Genomic DNA, 19,595 nt, shown 5'->3' with positions numbered 1-19,595 from the left:
AATGACAAAGAAAAAATAGGAGAAAGTAAGGAAATGACAAAATAACACTTACAAAGGCATATAGTTTCATCATCATGTCATGGTCTGACTCATTCTCAACAACTGGCTCATCGAACTCAGCAACAATTGCTTCTTGCCTTGCAAGGCAATTGTTCACATACAGAAAGCTCATAGCAACCTTCAAATCCTACCAAGAGATGTTATCGACCTCTTCCCTATCAAACCATTTTTTTTAAAAGGAAAACTAACCAAAATGGCTTGAAAACTTTAGCTTTTAACCAAAAACCATATTGTAAGTTTATTTAATGGTTAATACAAAGCCCACTTTTATATCAGCCCAAATGAAATGGCCCAACCAAAATAACACAGTGATTTGTCAATTTTACCCCTAACGGATTTGGTCAACCTAACTTAATTATTCTGTTAGATTAGTTATTTCGAAATTAGCCTAACCTAACTAATTGAATTTTTATTTTGTAGAACATTTGCAGAGTTTTTCACTCTGCAATGTTCTTCAATTTTTTTCCGAAAATGGTTAAATGTTTTGAGAGTGCATTTTCAAATTGTGATCGTCGTTGTTCTTCGTTACTGTTAGGGTGATTTTTCTGAAACAATCATTTGTTTCAAAACAGTTTCATAGTGGTTGCATGTTTTGAGATCGTTATCATCGATGTTGTTCGTCGTGGTTGAATATTTCACTGGAGTGATCATCTTTCTTATTTTGATTAGATTTTTGTTTGGAGGTAATCGGCACTGTTTTTTCAGTTTTGAATGCGATTTTGTTGTTGGTGTTGTTTTTTTTTTTTTTTTGCATGTAATATGCTTAGCTTTTTCTTTTGACTTGTATATTTTTGTTGATTTGTTTTCAGATTAGCAGATTGATTCCGGTTTTTGAAATTTTCAGTTAACAGTTTCTTATTTTGAAGAATCTCAGGTAAGTTTTGATTTGTTTTGTTTATATTGTATATTGTTCATATTGCTTTTGTTTTCATTTTTCAGAAATTTATTATGAATTAATTCATATTCATCACATTTGATGTGTATAACATTTTTCAGAAATAGTTTTATTTTTTATAAAATAGTGGTTATTATAATGATTTTCAGTTTACTTTTTGTTTTGTGATTGTTATGTTTTAGAAATAGTGTTATTTTTTGGTTCATTTTATATGTATATTGTATCACAAATAGGTACTGATTTGTTTTACAAAGATTGGAATTTAGTTTTGCAACAGATTAATAAATAGTTGTAAGTTGTTTTTATATTTTGTTGTTGTTTATTGTTAAGTGCATAAAAGATTGTGTATTGATTTGAATTGTTTTTTTTTTGTTCAATAGTTATGGAGAATAGTAAACTAGCTCAGTTTACATATGGTGATTTATCCGTTGTTAGTTCTACTTCATCAACTTCTACCTTCAATCAGATTTGCATTGATCTTTGTTCTAGGTTTAACGGTTTGAGAGTTGATTGTTTTGAGTTGCGATATGTTTTGAATGAATATCCTACTTGCCTATTAGATTGTGATGCCGATGTTATGAATATGTTGATGATTCTTGATGTTGTTGGGAAATCCATTCTAAAAATATTGGTTATGGATAAATGTGATGGTTCTATGGTTCAGTTACTTACAGAAAGCATATCTTCTTCTTGCCGTACATCAGACTTTATGATTGTTGTCAGTGAAAATGATCATTTAGGCAAGTATAGTTCTCATGGTGTTCATAATTATATGTCATGTGAATGAGATAGTTTACATAGAATATGAGGGGCAAGTTTTTAGTTGATTTTCAAGATAGGTTGAAGAAGTTTCTGTTTAATGTGGTTTTGATTTGAAGTATTTGAAGAATGATAAGAATCGCATTAGTGGTGAGTGTTCTAGGAAGGAATCTGATAGTAATATTTGGCGTGTGTATGCATCCAAGTTGATATTAATGACATTTTTGTTATTCGGAAGTTGCATAATGTGCATACATGCAAGGGTATGATTCAAAAAAAGAAAAACAAAGTTGTTGAACGGCAGTTTGTTGCTTCTCTCATCAAGAATAAAGTTCAATAAAATCCTCTTATTAAACTGAAGGAGATAATTTCATACTTAAAACAATTTTATAGATTAGATATTGATTATTCTACTGCATACTTTGGCAAAGAGAAGACTGTTTTTGAGTTAAATGGCGATGATGTTGATGCTTATAAGTTCTTGCCTTGGTATGTTGAATATGCCCGTTTAAGCAATCTTATATCTATTTTTGAGCTTGAAGTTGTACCGGAGAGCAATAGATTTTTTTCGTTTGTTTATTGCTTATGATGCATGGATAAAAGGTTTCATGTTTTGTCGCTCGATGTTATTCATTGATAGTACTTTTATCAAGAGCAAATACAAGGGAACACTTCTATCTTGCTGTGCAAAAAATGACAACAATGGTGAGTTAATAATTTTAGACTTTTATACTCGATATTATTTGTTTATGTTTTCTTACTGTACAAAAGAAACATATCCAGAAATAGTTGAATAACAATTTAAGAAATAGTTCAATGACATTTATAGAAATAGTTCAATCAGTCTCATAAATAGTTGATATTTGATTGTATCTGTATCTTTTTGTTGTGCATAGGTCTTTGATTTTTGTTGATGCACAAAATCCGGAGGATCTTGGACCAACGTAAATCCGGCCGTGAATCACACAAATGCACAAGAACATAAAGATGTATCGTTCACCACAATGTTTGGGCTACGTCCACACTAATGTTGATTCCATTTACTGTATGAATGTATGTATTACAATAGATTGGCAAATGAGCTCTCTGTGGATGCAGCCCTTGCCATTTGCTCTCTGTTTGGCTGAGAGGGTATTGCCCTCCATTGTTGTGAGGGATGGATCTGAGACCCTTTGTTTCTCTCTGGATGTGAGGCCTCTCTAGTGAAGGTGAGACCTGAATGTGTCTCCTTAATGAGGGTGAGGGAGAGTCCCTTTTATAGAATAAGGGCTCCCTCCCCTTTTACATTTGTCATGGGCTTAGGGATGAGGCCCAAAGATGAGGCCCAATATATGGTACCAACAGGAGTCCCCCAAGTTTTCAGTCAAGAGAGTCTTTTGGCTGGAGACTTCAAATCTAATCCATGTACGGGCCAAAGTGGCTAGATGTCATGAACCAGTACTTAACACAAGGCAATGCTCAACATAAAGCAATACTCGGCTAGAGGTATCACACGTTACGAGACTGCTCGGCTAAAGGCGGCTCGACTCGTGGTATTCCTCATTGCAAGTATGTACTTTATGTCAGCGTGCACTCAGTATGAGTTGATTCTCGACATGATTCATGTCCGCTTGTTGGGTTCTCATATTGGGTTCTTTTAATCAGCAACAATGTTGATCAGTGGATCTAGTTGCTCAATAATTCCTGACAATAAATGACAGTATAAGTATGACCGTATAATGAATAAATCAAATTGACAAAGTTTGTCGAGGTAAAATATTATACTATGTGCCTTCTATAAATAAATAATTTATTCAGTCGTGTGGTAAATCACATGTTGTATAAGTGACATAGTTTAATAGCAGTCACAATACTCTAGGCCATGAATAAATATTGCACATGTACTTGGGTTAAATATGTGTCACTAGGTGATGAGTAATATACATATGTATATGTATATGTATATATATATATATTATGTCACACCCCAAAACTTGAGGTGTGAGATTAAGTAAAATAAATAGAACAAAGGGGTCGTTTAAGGATGCAAAACAAATCTCATCTTAAGATTATGTCGACGAAAATTTTAATCCCCCAATTTCCATAAAGTTAAACTACAAAAGTCAATTTAAAGAAATAGAGTTAAAGATCTCATGGTAATACAAACTACAAAAGCGACCTGAACCGTAAAATTCACCGAAAATAGCTCGTTCAACCAAAATGCGTGAAAATTTTCAGATCCAAAGTAAACCCATGAAACTAAGTTGTGTCAAAATTTCATTGATTTTCGAGTTCGGGAAGTATAGGAAAATGTTAAAACTAAAACAAGCATGCTACTGTTTTCCTGTAAGAACAATTTCAGCAGCTCCAAATTACTTTGCAAATAAAACTATCTATATTCCAAAGAACAAAAATCTGAATTTTTGCAACATACCACTTAGGTAATAGATACACACCCACAGTTTTAAACATAACCAAGTTCATAGTGGCTCTTCAAGAGCCATTCATAAAACCTTACAGATTAAAATAAGTTCACAAAAGACCTTTAGGGCTTCTAACAAGAAAACATTTTCAGGCTATTTGAGGAAAATGTACATGGGCAAAACTATACAAGCCAAAAGGCGAGTAGTTATATATACACGGTTTTCATAGCCCAGGTAAGTAGAATCTCCAACCCACCGAGGTCGACATCATTTTAGCCTACTACGCCACAAAAGGATCATTTACAAACAGAAACTAACTATACAAACACTTTGGCAGCTCACCCAAAAGAAGTGTACGCCTGGACTCCCGTCAACTAACCCACACTAGAGTTGCCACTTGAAAATCAGCTAGTCGACTCTACACACCTGAAAGTACATGTGTAGAAAAACAGGGTGAGCATAAAATGCCCAGTAGGGGTAAGTCTGTAGTCATTTAAAATCTCTAGTGCATGCCGAAAGTAATAAAAGTGATTCAAAACAGTTTATTTTCACCACCACGTAATCCAACAATTTGAAATATGCTCAAAAATTTATGGAAAGTAACATATGACAAAAAACCAAAGGTTTCGGAGCATTGGCAGCTTGATAATAACGGTACAACACACAAGTTCAAAAATCACTTCTTTTGTCATAAAGATACCAAAGCCATTATCATTTAAAGAATCACTAGCACACCAAATCACAAAGATCTTCTTTTATCCCAAACAAGTGACAAGCAGATTGGAAAGAACCGTAATATACCTGGCCAATACACATATCACATGTATTTATCACTTTCGTAACTCATTCTCACAGCCCCCACACATGGAGCTTTCCCCGGGGAACCTTGGGTCATTGTGCCCATAATCAAACAACTTCACGGGTCATTGTGCCCATTCATACATTTCTCAACATTCTCAACTGCACAGGTATTACACTACTTTCCATCTACTTTCACAATTTGAACATTCGTATTGAGATGCTTCAGTATTTGGTATTGAGTAAAATAAGAGGCATGCACATCAAAACAAAATCTCGAAAAATCATTTCAATCACTTTAAACTCACCCAAGTTGTAGTAACGGAATTCGAATCATTAAGATCAAACCATAGTGAAATAGTTTCTCCACTTCTTTCACATAATTGAAAAAGAAAACATTTTAAGTAAGCTAAAAAAATGTTCAAATGCCATCAATCCTTGATCAAGTAAAAATGAAAAACCAAAATATTTTATTTTTTTTTATTAAAACTCCCCTACCTCAACACAATTTCTTGATATTCAAATCCAGGGTGTTCGTAGACTTGTGTTGTCCCTTGTCCTTCTCTTCCTTATCTATAAACAAGAAAAATCATTACACACCACTTATACAAATATCTAACAACATACCCTAATTCAAGGTTAATTGGGGACTTAAATCAAACACTTGGTGCTCAACTCTAAAACTATAACATGAACTATGATACCTTCATGTTCTTTTACTCCCACCCAAACTAATTCATGGGTTAACAAACCAAAAAATCAAATAGATCCCAAAGGTAAGAAATAGATACCTTAAATGGAGACAAAGGAAAGATCCTCACTTGTTCTAATCTTCACAAGCAAAGAAAACTAAACTCCTCTTCCTTAGATTTCCTTTTTGACAAGTGAAGAGCTAAAAGGAGTAAACCCCTTTCATTACTTTCGGCTGGAGGGAAGGCAAGAAGGGAAAATAGGGATTTCTAGAACCCATCCCTTTTTTTATATCCCAAACGTCAACTTTACCTTTTTTTTTCTTTATATATATATTTTAATGGCCCAAGGCCAATTGATCTAACCTTAAATAAGGCAAAACAATTTTTGCTAACAAAGACCACAAGTGATTCACTCTTAATCCCCACTTAAAATTTTCGGGATATTACATATTATATATTTTTATTCAAGTTGTTGATATCCAATTTGGTCAGACTTGTCACATGTTATGGGAAATAGTCATGTGATAAACCATTAATAAGATACAAAGACTAATGATATTATAACAGAATTAAGCAACGCGTGAACAACTAGTATGTAGCCTGTAATGCTGCTCCTAGTGTGTGTGATGCAAACATCAAATAATAAAATAATATAAAGACATCGTGCGGACTAGCCTGTATATTTTTGACTGCCAACTCACATCCACTTTCAGCATATAAAAATAAAAAAGGAAAAGTAAAGATATCATCATGATGTTTGTGGGGAAGGTTTAGAGCAAAAGTAGGAATATATTCACTTTAAGTAGTTGACATTTGACAATGCATTTTCACTTATATTGTGCAGAAATTTTTGAGGTTGCTTATACTATTGTTGATTCAGTAGCGACAGCAAATTGGAGATGGTTCTTGTCAATATTATTTGGTATATTGAGGTCTCAAGGGAGGGTGATCACGTTTATGTCAGATAGACATGATGGTATTTTAAAGAGCATTCGAAAATTCTTTCCCGAGTCTCTACATTCATTTTGTATTGTTCATTTGAAACAGAATGTCAGTACTTTATTTTCAAAGACTGCTGGTGAGGGACTAAAGAAGAAAATGATGAATCTTTTGGCAAATTGTACTTACGCATGTACTCCATCTGATTTTGATGATTGCATAGCGGAATTCAAGGATAACAGCAAGGCCATGTGAATAATTTTTTGTGTGATTTGCCAAGAAAGAACTATGATATTGCCCATTTTCCTGGTAAGAGATGGGGATTGATGAGCAATGCACTTTTAGAATATTTTAACGTCATGGTGTCGAATAGTCGTTGCATGCCACTTATGGATCTTCTTGAAGACATTAGAGTTCAATAGAGTTTAACTGATGGTTAGTATGGCTGAGAAGAGAATATTTGGTCAGACTATTCATATGATTTTGTATCCAAAGAAAGAAAATGAGATGAAGTTGTTGTTGAATGAGGGCATGCATTAGAAGATTAGTCGTTCTGATGTGGATGTTTTAAGTTAGGACGGAGTGAAATCGGTTTGTTGTTTGCCTGGATGATAGGACATGCTCTTGTGTGCAATGGCAACATAATTGTTTTCTATGTTCTCATGCTTGGCAAGTGTGCAATGGCAACTATGTTGGTTTTCATTCTTGATCTAGTTAATCTTCCATTTTAAGTAAAAGGAAAAAAAAAACATCGCTCAATTTTTTTATCAAACTTTGGTTGGCCAACAATTTGGTTGGATTTAAAATTAGTTGATACTTATGTATAATGATTTTAATTTTTAATTTTTATGACTTTAATGAAACAGATTTTTCATTTTAATAAACAGTTGTTAAAGTTATGAAACCGTGTTTACAGTTCCAGCAATAGTTTGTATATGAATGCATAAATAGTGATCTTCATTTTTTAAAATAGTCGTGTGTATGGCTTTTGATGTTTCAACATCTTATTAATGTTAACTTGCTATATAAATTTGGGCTTTTTGTTTTTTCCAACATACATTCACACAAATCAAAATAAATTAAAATTTAGATTAAGTAATGAAACATATATATATATATATATATATATATATATAGTTATGTCAAACATATTTGACAATAACATTTGTAAACCGTAGTAAAGGTAAGCTTGAACCTTAAAAAGTACATCCACATCAGAATTACATATAATGCGTGTTTTTTGTTTTTGATTCTAATGTCCAATGCTTATCAGTTTTTGTGAGATTTCGATAAATGCTTGTTGTTCCTTTTCTCAGTTGAAATCATGGTTCATCAAATCCACGAGGATATCTTTCCTTACTTTTATGACTTGGTAATCTTTTATACGTCTTTGAACCTTCTGGCTAGTTGAGAGTTGGTCAATGAAGCTAATCATGGATAAGCAGCAATCTAATCTGATTTACAAAGAAATTCCAGTCAATGAATATAAGTATTAAAATGAAATGAAGTATGTGGTACAAAGTAGTAGTTAAAAAAATAAACTATTTCTATAACTGCATCAAAATTTTCACATTGTTTCTAAAACTACAATAAACACAAAATATATGTATATAACTAAAATACTTTTAATTTTTTTAACATACAGTGTTGGTTTCTATTGTGCACAGGTTCTGTCTTCTTTGACTTGAGATTCAAAGTCACTTTCGATGGATTTGATTTTCTTCATTGTGGCTTAAGTTGAATATATAACATTTGAATTGCTTGTTGATTCTCTTGCTTTATCAAGCCAATATTGAACAAAGTTGCCTTGCAAAAATTTATTATGTAATAATAAGATACTTGTTTTCAATAAATATGACAGAATTTTTGGTTGTGTGTTTTTGCTTACCATTATTGCTGCATTTTCCCAGTAACAATCACATTTCATATCTTCATTTGTTGTGCTTTGTCAAAAAGAATTGTAATGAATCATTTCTGCATTTTTTGTATCCAAAACTACTAAGGAGAAATGATTGTAATGAAACAGTGGGAAGAAAATATTCAATACTTTTCCATATTGGTCCATCAATTGGTTGTAGAGCCTTTCCTTATTTTGCATAGTTGTTTCAATGCTTTGTTCATTGATGTTGTGCTATTGAAAATTAAAATCATCTAAAATCATAATTACAAATTAATTGTTCTACTAATTTTTATATGTATATGTAATTATTTTTTACAGAATATTAATTGTTTTGTTTATGCACAAAGATTGTTGTGGAGACATAAAAGTTCATTTGTTTTGTGATGTTCTCTTTTTTTCTTTTCAGGTGGCAGAAAGAATCAACAATCTGAGTTGATGTAGGTCATTTGCCATCAAACTGTGCAAGTCTTCTTTCAACACCATTATTATGTAATAGTTGAAATCTGTAATTTCAGCCGTCCAATATTCATCGTTGCATGACAGTGCAAAAGTTTTAGTTATACAATAATTCATTAGTACTTATAAAGTTATAGGAGTGTAAAAAAACTTCAATTAAGAGTTTTTTTTTGTACTACTTACTTGCTGTTTGTTAACCAGAATTGAGTTATTCTTTTTCTATCATCTAGTGTCAGCATCTTGTACACTTGAAGTTGTGTCCAATTCACACTGATATCTATGTGATTTGTTGCTGGAAGGTCATCCAGCTGGGAAGAATTCTCATCTTTTAAATCCAGCTTGAATGATGGAGTTTCATCTAAGACTTTCTTTCTCTTTTTTGTCGTTGGCTTTGTTGTTTTTTTACTAAATGTTTGCTTTTTGCCTTGCACATCATTCTTGTTGAGAGTATCGTTGTTTTTTAGAGTTTCAATATTTGGTTCTTGCTCTCTTTCTTTTGTCATTGTGAAACATTTTTATCTGGCAATGTGTCAATTATGTTACCATGCTCATTTGTTTGCTATATTGTCTCTTTTTGCACTATTCATTCTTCAATTTGTTGCTTGTTTGATTTTGAAACTGGTTTGACATTTTTTTTTTCTTTCTTTTGATTGCTGTTGGTGGTTACAGTGTTTGACATATTTTCTTCTGCCTCTTTGATTCACAATTGTTCTTTTATTTAGGTTGTCTCTTCCTCTTCCTTTGCCTTTGTTGTGCTTGTTTTTTTTTTTGTTTTTTTTTTTTTTTTTGCACCTTGCATTGGTTCTCCAACTTCTTCTTTAGTAGTGTTGTTAATTTGTAGATGAATTATCTCATTCGTACGTGATATATTTTCTATTTCTCCAAGCATTTTCCTTTGTTGCGTCCTCTTTGTTGTTTTCGATATTCTTTTGACACTGGTGTTGGTTGAGTTTGACATTTGTACAGTTATTCTAACTGAAACCATTTGTCAATACATTTTTTATTAGAATGCAACTTGATGGTAAATAAATAAAAATCAGTATGAGTATACACTATATCTTGAACATACCAAAATGAAATATTATTTATAAAAATACAAAACATTTTTATAACTGCATAAATATTTATATGATTTCTATAACTAAATAAATTAGAAATAAAAATGTACAATAGAAGGTGTATTATATGTAAGTTCTCAAAAAATTGCAATTCTATTTAGAAATGAAACAATTTGTAAACTGTATTAAACTTTAAAAAACGCGAGCTATTTACTGAATGTACAAAATTATAAATAGAGAATCACACTAGTTCGTGTAATGCTTATACTGGTTTGTGAATCCATCCCAGATTATACTATTTTCGTAAATTTCATTTGTATTTAGAAATGAAGCAAACTGTAAACTATTTCGTAAATACTGTTTATTAAACTTAAGAATCGTGAACTATTTTACTGAAGTGTACAAATTATAAACAGAGAATCACACTAGTTCGTGTAATAGCATAATGTATATTTATATATTGAACGCTTGGCTAGTAAATAGTTTATTTCTTTTCTTTTTTTGTGGATCTGGGATGGATTCGTATTGAGAGTAAATAACACAATAAATTTACAGAAATATTATAATATGGGTTTTGTTGAAGTTCATGCATGTTATTGTATATGCTTGATTCCAATAGATATTAGTTATATAAACAATGAACCGCGCATGATTTTATGAAATATGTTGAGAAAAATTGTAAGATTGTTCCTTGATTTATTTTTTGGGTATTTCTGCAACCAAGTTACTCACCGAAGTTGAAATTTATCTGAACTCCTTTGTGAAAGAACTGGATTGATGTACGAAATCGGAAAATGAGGATGGATGATTTGTGTTGGGGCTAGGTTTCTAGTTTTTCTATAGTACATGATGTTTCTTTATCCCGAATGACTTAATTGTGCATGAAAATGGAAGCTAGTATTAGGGAGAGAAGGTGAAGTTAGTATGAGAGTGTGAAATGATGATCTTTGTTGGGGGTTAATTATGCGTGAACAATGGGAAGTTTAGGTGCTGATTTGGCACTGAAAAATATATATATATATATAAAAAGAATAAATAGCTGTTATTTTCTATTTTTCAAATATAGTATGTACACGTATTCCAGAAATAGTTTAAGTTATTTAGTTTTTTGTTTTGTATAAATTTATCTAAATTGATAACTATATTTTTGGATAATAAAATGTGGTTGTTTTTTTGAATAGTTCTATCAAAATTATAGTTTGAATAAATTTTTTATTATGGTAGTTGTATTATTTAATTTGAATGTGTTGTGTAACAGATGAAACAAATTTATATTTCAAAAGTGATAGTAATTGATTTTTGGGAACTTTTGGAGTAGAATATATAATTTGAAATTGATAATATAAAATGTAATGAAATTGTAGGTGTCATCAAAGTAATTCGTATATTAATATAAAAAGAAAACTAACTAAAAGGGCTTGAAAAGTTTAACTTTTAACCAAAAACCACATTAAAAGTTTATTTAATGGTTAGTTCAGAACCCATTTTTATATCAGCCCAAATACAATAGCCCAGACTAAATAACATGGTGATTTGTCAATTTTACCCCTAACGGGTGTGGTTAACCTAATTTAACTATTCTGTTAGATTAGTTAGTTTGGGGTTAGCCGAACCTATAAACTAATTGAATTTTAATTTTTGTAGACCAGTTTCAGAGAGATTTTCAAATTTTTATGAATCTGGTTGAGTGGTTTGAGTAATGTTTGCCGACGAATGTTGAGAGCGCATTTTGAAATCGTGATCGTCGTTGTTCTTCGTCCCTGTTAGGGGGATTTTTCCGGAATAAACCTTTATTTCAGAACAGATTCGCAGTGGTTGCATATTTTGATATTCTATCGAATCGTTGTCATCGGTGTTGTTCGTTGTGCTTGAATATTTTAACTGGAGTGATCGTCTTTCATATTTGGTTAGATTTTCATTTGGATGTAATCAATATTGTTTTTGCAGTTTTGTATTCGATTTTGAATTCGATTTTTTTTTTTAATTTGAATTCGATTTTGAATTCGTTTTTGCATGTAATATGCTTCACTTTTTATTTGACTTTATATATTGTTGTTGATTTGTTTTCAGATTAGCAGATTGATCCCGGTTTGTGAAATTTTTAGTTAGGAATTTCTTATTTCGAAGAATCTCATGTAAGCTTTGATTTGTTTGTTTTTATTTAATTGGAATTCGATTTTGAATTCGTTTTTGCATGTAATATGCTTAGCTTTTTACTTGACTTATATATTGTTGTTGATTTGTTTTTAGATTAGCAGATTAATTCCGGTTTGTGAAATTTTCAGTTAGGAGTTTCTTATTTCGAAGAATCTCAGGTAAGTTTTGATTTGTTTTTTTTGTTTTTGTTTATATTGTATGTTGTTTATCTTGATTTTGTTTTCCTTTTTCAGAAATTTATTATGAATTAATTCGTGTTCATCACATTTGATGTTGTTAACATTTTTCAGAAATAGTGTTCTTTTTTATGAAACAGTGGATATTTCAGTTTATTTTTTGTTTTTGTGATTGTTGTATTTTATAACTAGAGTAATTTTTGTTCATTTTATATGTATATTGTTTAACTAATAGGTGTTCATCACATTTGATGTTTATAACATTTTTCAGAAATAGTGTTCTTTTTGTTTATGAAACAGTGGATATTTCAATTTACTTTTTTGTTTTTGTGATTGTTGTGTTTTATAAATAGTATAATATTTGTTCACTTTATATGTATATTGTTTAACTAATAGGTGTTCATCACATTTTATGTTTTTAACATTTTTCATAAATAGTGTTCTTTTTTTTACAAAACAGTTATTTCAGTTTACTTTTTTTTTCTTTTTTTGTGATTATTGTGTTTTATAAATAGTGTTATTTTTGTTCACTTTATATGCATATTGTTTAACTATTAGGTATTGATTTGTTTTAGAAAGATTGGAATTTAGATTTGTAACAGATTAATAAACAGTTATTGTTTATTAATAAACAGTTATGGAGAATGGTAAACTAGCTCGATTTACATATGGTGGTTTATGCGTTGTTAGTTCTATTTCATCAATTTCTACCTTCAATTAGATTTGCATTGATCTTTGTTCTAGGTTTAAGGGTTTGAGAGTTGGTTGTTTTGAGTTGCGATACGGTTTGAATGAAAATTAGATTGTGATGCCAATGTTCTGAACATGCTGATGATTCTTGATGTTGTTGGGAAATCGATTGTAGAAATATTGGTTACAGATAAATGTGATGTTCCATAGTTCAATTACCTACGGAAAGCACATCTTATTTTTGCCGTACATTAGACTCTATGATTGTTTCTAGTGAAAATGATCATTTAGGAAAGTATGGTTCTTACGGTATGCACAATTATATGTCATGTGAATGGGACAATTACATAGAATCTGAGGGGCAAGTCTTTAGGGAATGTTGTGTTGATTTCCGATATAAGTTGAAGAAGTTTTCTGTTGAATATGGTTTGATTTGAAATATTTGAAGAATGATAAGAATCGCATTAGTGTGGAGTGTTATAAGAAGGAATCTGATGGTTGTTTTTAGCGTGTATATGCATCCAAGTGTGATATCAATGACTTTTTTGTTATTCGGAAGTTGCATAATCTGCATGCATGCAAAGGTATGATTCAAAAGAAGAAAAACAAAGTTGTTGGACGACAGTTTGTTGCTTCTCTCATCAAGGATAAGGTTCAGTCAAATCCTCTTATTAAACCGAAGGAGATCATTTCAAACTTAAAACACTTTTATGGATTAGATATTGATTATTCTACTGCATATTTTGGCAAACAGAGGGCTGTTTTTGAGTTAAATGGTGATGATGTTGATGCTTACAAGTTCTTGCCTTGGTATGTTGAATCTGCTCGTTCAAGCAATCCTGGATCTGTTTTTTAGCTTGAAGTTGTACCGGAGAGCAATAGATTTCTTCGTTTGTTTATTGCTTATGATACATGGATAAAATGTTTCATGTTTTGTCGCCCGATGTTATTCATTGATGGTACTTTTATTAAGAGCAAATACAAATGAACACTTATGTCTTGCTGTGTAAAAAATGGTCTTGCTGTGTAAAAAATGGCAACGATTGTGAGTTAATAATTTCATACTTTTATATTTGATATTATTTGTTTCTGTTATCTTACTGTGCAAAAGAAACATATTCATAACTAGTTGAAGAACAATTTAAGAAATAGTTCAATCAATCTCATAAATAGGTGATACTTGATTGTATCTGTTTTTTTTTTTTTTTGTGCATTGGTATTTGATTTTATGTCCAAATAAAGAAAAAAGGTTGCAAAAGTAGTTCAAACAGAGTATACTAAATAGTTCAATTACAGTTTCAGAAGTAGTTAACATTTGACAGTTCATTTTCACTTATGTTGTACAGTTTCAGAAGTAGTTGACATTTGAGGTTGCTTATGTTATTGTTGATTCAGAAATGATAACAAATTGGAGATGATTCTTGGCAATATTATCTGGTATATTGAGACCTCAAAGGAGGGTGATCACATTTATGTCAGATGGACATGATGGTATTTTGAAGAGCATTCGAGAATTCTTTCCCGAGTGTCCACATTCATTTTGTATTGTTCATTTGAAACAGAATGTGAGTACTTTATTTCCAAAGGCTGCTGGTGAAGGACTAAAGAAGAAAATGATGAATATGTTGGCAAATTGTACGTACACATGTACTCCATTTGATTTTGATGATTGCATAGCGGAATTCAAGGATAATGGGCAAGGGCATGTGAAGAATTTTTTGTGTGATTTGCCAAAAGAGAACTATGCTATTGCCCATTTTCCTGGTAAGAGATGGGGATCGATGAACAATGCACTTTTAGAATTTTTGAACGCCATGGTGTCGAATAGTCGTTGTATGCCACTTATGGATCTTTTTGAAGACATTAGAGTTCGGTTGATGGGTAGTATGGCTGAGAAAATAATATTTGGTCAGAATATTCATACGATTTTGTGTCCACAAAAAAGAAAATTAGATGAAGTTGATGTTGAAGGAGGGCATGCATTGGAGGATTAGTCGTTCTGATGCGGATGTTTTTGAAGTTAGGACGAAGTGGAATCGGTTTGTTGTTTGTCTTGATGATAGGACATGTTCTTGTGTGCAATGGCATAATAATTGTTTCCCATGTTCTCATGCTTTGCAGGTGTTGCAACATGATAATCGTGATGTTTTTTATTACGTTAATGATTACTAGAAAGCAAACTTTTATCGGAAAACATATCAATTTGTCATGCATCCATTTTCAGATTTGGAAAAGCCGAATGTTGATACTATCATAAATGGTGTGAGACCTCCAATTACAAAGATTCTGTCTGGAAGACCAAAGAAAACTAGGATCAAATATGCTAGGGAAATTAGTGGGAGTAAGAAGACTATCACTTGTAGTAGGTGTGGTTGTTCAGGACATAACAAGGTTTCATGTAAAGTTGTTATACAAGAGGGTTGATTTTTTTTCTTTTTTGTTTTAAGAGATGTGAGTTTTTGGTGATATGTAACAGATTTTCATTTTGGATATTTTTTTTATTATTTTGTTTCAATTGGTGTTTGGGAGTATGTAATTGTTGATTTGGAATTATATTTGAGTAATAAATATGAATTCAATGTTTTAGTATTTCCAGTTTTACAAAACAGTATGTTGAGTTTGATAAACAGTGAATACATATCTAAGTTTATGGCTTTGTGGTTTCAATATCTATTTTGTAGGTTGTATGTAAGTTTGTGTGTTGCATTTAAAGTTTTAAAGTGAATGCAAGGCCTTTTGTAGGAGGCAAGTATGTTGGTTTTCATTCTTGATGTAGTTAATATTTCATTTTAGGTAAGAGAAAATGAAAAAAAACTACGCTACTTATCAAACTAGAAAACCACAATTTGTTACCAAAGCAAACTGAACTACATATCAAAATGAATTATTTATGACAGTGAACTAGAAAACCACTTTTTTACCAAAGCAAACTGAACTATTTATCAAACTGAACTAGAAAACCACATTTTTTTAACAAAGCAAACTGAACTATTTATCAAAATAGATTAAAATTTAGATTAAGTCATGAAACATATATATATATATATATAGTTGTGTGAAACATGTTTGACAATGACATTTGTAAATCATATCAAAAGTAAGCTTGAACATGTAAGTATTGAATATATATATATATATATATATATATATATATATATATATAGTTGTGTAAAACATGTTTGACAATGACATTTGTAAATCATATCAAAAGTAAGCTTGAACATGTAAGTATTGCTTCAATTTAGACCAATACTTTCCACCATCTTTCAGATTTTCATCTTGAACTTTAAAAAGTACATCCGCATCAGAATTACATATAATGCGTATTTTTTATTTTTTATTCTAATGTTCAATTCTTGTGAGTTGTTGTGAGATTTTGATATATGCTTCTTGTTCCTTTGTCTAGCTGAAATCATGGTTCATCAAATCCACGAGGATATCTTTCCTTGCTTTCATTACTTAATAATCTTTGATACGTCCTAGAACCTTCCGGTTAGTTGATAGTTGGTCAATGAAACTCATCATGTATAAGCCGCAATATAATCTGATTTACAAAGAAATTCATGGAATGATTACGAATATTAAAATGAAATGAAGTGTGTGGTACAAACTATTTCTATAATTGTATCAAATTATTCATATTGTTTCTGAAACTGCAGTAAGCACATACTATACATATATATAACTAAAATGCTTTTAATTTTATAACGTACGATGTTGGTTTCTGTTGTGCACAGGTTCTGTCTTCTTTGACTTTGAATTCAAAGTTACTTTTGATGGAATTGATTTTCTTCATTGTGGCTTGAGTTGAATCCATAATATTTGAATTGCTTGTTGATTTTCTTGCTTTATCGAGCCAATATTGAATAAAGTGGCTTTGCAAAACTTTATAATGTAATAATAAGATGCTTGTTTTTTATAAATATGACAGAGTTTTTGGTTGTGCGTTTTTGTTTACCATTATTGCTGCATTTTCCCAGTAGCAATCAAAGTTCAGATCTTCATCTGTTGTGCTTTGTCGAAGAGAATTGTAGTGAATCATTTCTACATTTTTTGTGTCCAAAACTACCAAGGAGAAATGGTTGTAATGAAACAATGGGAAGAAAATCTTTGATACTTTTCCATATTGGTCCATCAATTGGTTGTATAGTCTTTTCTTGTTTCGCAGAGTTGTTTCAATGATTTGTTCATTGATATTGTGCTGTTGAAAATGAAAATCATCTAAAATCATAATTACATATTAATTGTTCTAATTTTTATATTTATATGTATATGTAAATATATTTTTTGCAGAATATTAGTTGTTTTGTTTGCTCACAAAGATTGTTGTGGAGATATAGAAGTTCATTTGTTTCGTGATGTTCTCTTTTTCTCTTTTCAGGTAGCAGAAAGAATCAACAATCTGAGTTGATGTAGGTCCATTTGCCATCAAATTGTGCAAGTCTTCTTTCAACACCATTATTCTATAATAGTTGAAATCTGTAGTTTCTGCCGTCTAGTATTCATCGCTACAGGACAGTGCAAAAGTATTAGTTATACAATAATTCGTCGGTACTTATAAAGTTATGGGAGTGTGTAAAAAAACCTCAGTTAAAAGTTTTGTTTTGTATTACTTACATGCTGTCTGTTGACCAGAATTGAGTTATTCTTCTTCTATCATCTGGTTTTAGCATCTTGTACACTTGAAGTTGTGTCCAATTCATACTGTTGTCTATGTGATTTGTTGCTGGAAAATCATCCGGTTGTGAAGAAGGCTCATCTTTTAAATCCAGGTTGAATGATGGAATTTCACCCAAGACTTTCTTTCTGTTTTTTATCGTTGGCTTTGTTGCTTTTTGGCTGAATGTTTGCTTTTTGACATGTAGATCATTCTTGTTGAGAGCATTGTTGCTTTTTAGAGCTTCAATAACTTTTTCTTGTTCTCTTTCTTTTGCCATTGGTGAAACATTTTTTTCCGGTAATGTGTCAATTTTGTCACTATGCTCATTTGTTTATTGTATTGCCTCTTTTTGCACTATTCCTTCTTCAATTTGTTCCTTGTTTGATTCTGAAACTGGTTTGGCATTTTCCTTTTTCTTTCTCTTTGAAACTGGTTTGTCATTCTCCTTTTTCTTTATCTTGATTGTTGTTGGTGGTTGGAGTGTTTGGCATCTTTTCTTCTGCATCTTTGATTCACAATTGTTCTGTTCTTTAGGTTGTGTCTCCATCTTCCTTTTCCTTTGTAGTGGTTGTTTTTTTTTTGTACCTTTTTCTTTGCACTTTGCATTGGTTCTCCAACTTCTTCTTCAGTAGTGGTGTCAATCTGTAGATGAATTGTCTCATTCTTCGTACGTGATATGTTTTGTATTTCTCCAAGCATTTTCCTTTATTCTATCATCTTTGTTGTTTTGGATATCATTTTGACATTGGCTTTGGTTGAGTTTGACATTTGTACAGTTATTCTAACTGAAACCATCTGTCAATATAGTTTTTATTAGAATGCAACTTGATTGTAAACAAATAAAAATCAGTATGAGTACACAATTATATCTAAAACATACCAAGGTGAATTACTATTTATAGAAATAGAAAACATTTTTATAACTGCATAAATCTTTATAAGATTCATATAACTAAATAAATTAGAAATAAAAATGTACAATAGGAGGTGTATTATGTGTAAGATCTGAAAAAAAATTGCAATTCTATTTATAAATGAATCAATTGTAAACTATTTCGTAAACACTATTTTTTAAACTTTAAAAAACACAAACTATTTACTGAATGTACAAATTATTAACAGACAATCACACTAGTTCGTGTAATAACGTAACATATGTTTATACTTGTTCATGAATGCATCCCAGATTTTACTATTTCCGTACATTTTAATTCTATTTACAAATGAAGCTAATTGTAAACTATTTCGTAAACAGTGTTTATTAAACTTAAAAATCGTGAACTATTTTACTCAAATGTAAAAATTACAAATAGAGAATCACACTAGTTCGTGTAATAGCATCATGTATGTTTATATATTGAACGATTAGCTAGTAAATAGTCTTTTTTTTTGGTGAATCTGTGATGGATTCGTACTGAGAGTAAATAACAAAATAAATTTAAGCAAATAGTATAATCTGGGTTTTGTTTAAGTTGATGCATGTTATTCTATATGCTTGATTCTAGTAGATGTTAGTTATATAAACAATGAACCGTATGATTTTGTGAAATATGTTGAGAAAAATTGTAAGATTGTTACCTTTTGTTTATTTTCTGGGTATTTTTGCGACCAAGTTGCTCAATGAAGTTGAAATTTGTGTGAATTCATCCGTAAAAGAACTGGAATGATATACGAAATCGGGAAATGAGGATGGATGATTTGAGCTGGGGGCTGGGTTTCTGGTTTTTTTTATAGTGCATGCAGTTTCTTCATCGTGAATGGCTTATCTGTGCGTGAAAATGGAAGTTGGTGTTAGGGAGAGAAAATGAAGTTAGTGCGAGAGTGAAATGATGATTTTTGCTGAGCGTTAATTATGCGTGAATGATGGGAAATTTGGGTGCTTATTTGGAACTGAAAAAAAAAAAACTGTTATTTTTCATTTTTTAGATATAGTGTGTACATGTATTTCAAAAA

The 19,595-nt window shown here is 31.0% G+C and overlaps 1 long non-coding RNA gene and 2 pseudogenes across 1 annotated transcript; 2 read left to right on the top strand and 1 right to left on the bottom strand.

Moving 5' to 3' along the window:
* Nucleotides 1-1,718: 1,718 nt before the first annotated feature.
* Nucleotides 1,719-6,688, top strand: LOC126588660 (uncharacterized; annotated as a pseudogene).
* On the bottom strand, nt 4,209-5,888 carry LOC126588661 (uncharacterized). Its single transcript, XR_007611545.1, has 3 exons — nt 5,706-5,888; nt 5,413-5,487; nt 4,209-4,542 (listed from the first exon to the last, which is right to left on the bottom strand). It is a non-coding gene; the product is annotated as an uncharacterized LOC126588661 (long non-coding RNA).
* A 5,202-nt stretch (nt 6,689-11,890) lies between the features above and the next one.
* LOC126588659 (uncharacterized) lies at nt 11,891-13,991 on the top strand (annotated as a pseudogene).
* The last annotated feature ends 5,604 nt before the right edge of the window (nt 13,992-19,595 follow it).

Source organism: Malus sylvestris, chromosome 11 (assembly GCF_916048215.2).
Source record: "Malus sylvestris chromosome 11, drMalSylv7.2, whole genome shotgun sequence".
NCBI lineage: Eukaryota > Viridiplantae > Streptophyta > Magnoliopsida > Rosales > Rosaceae > Malus > Malus sylvestris.
Note: the sequence above shows the minus strand (reverse complement) of the source record. Positions and strands in the feature narration are given on the sequence as shown.